Below are 600 nucleotides of genomic sequence, written 5' to 3'. Positions count from 1 at the left end.
TCCTTGCTATTGTGAACAAAGCTGCAATAAACATGGGTGTGCATAAAATTTTGGTTTTGTTGTTGGTTGGGGAGGAAATGAGTATTGTGTAAATAAGAATATAATTTGGGTTTTTTTTCTGCAAAAAATACATTTTTACTCAATTTTTAAAGTAAGCACATGGAATGATAGGCAAACAATCAAATAGTAAAAATGAGAGTTATTCGAGATCTCATGAAAGCGTGTACCTCAAGCATTCTGTTTATTTGTGATGACATTTAAGACAGGAATATTGTCTAGATCATCAAGCTGCCTGAGGAAAATCCATGTAAATCAGTGCATTGTTACATTTAACTCCCACTGTCTTTATTACCCTCCCTATGTCTGAGCTTTTTCCTTGTTCCGCAAGCAAAAGACAAATGGTCAGATTGGGAAACTTGGACTGGAAGGGCAGTAGTTAACAATCTTCGCTTCTGGATTCAAGCTTTGAGACGCCAGAGCCTCCATTTTCAAGACCCTGGTCCAGATGATTATCAGACAATAGAGAGCTTTCTATTTTGTTTAACATTTTTTTACTTATCATTTTTGTGAAGGTTTTCAAAGTGAGTTAATTTTTCATTC

General features: G+C 35.2%; 1 protein-coding gene across 1 annotated transcript in view; it reads left to right on the top strand.

Moving 5' to 3' along the window:
• Positions 1 to 600, top strand: part of ZKSCAN1 (zinc finger with KRAB and SCAN domains 1) — a 9579-nt gene that overhangs the window by 2477 nt on the left and 6502 nt on the right. The gene's annotated exons all lie outside the window — the stretch shown is intronic.

The sequence above is a fragment of the Elephantulus edwardii genome, unplaced genomic scaffold (assembly GCF_000299155.1).
Source record: "Elephantulus edwardii isolate Elephantulus edwardi_28Jun2011 unplaced genomic scaffold, EleEdw1.0 scaffold00186, whole genome shotgun sequence".
NCBI classification, from domain to species: Eukaryota; Metazoa; Chordata; class Mammalia; order Macroscelidea; family Macroscelididae; genus Elephantulus; species Elephantulus edwardii.
Note: the sequence above shows the minus strand (reverse complement) of the source record. Positions and strands in the feature narration are given on the sequence as shown.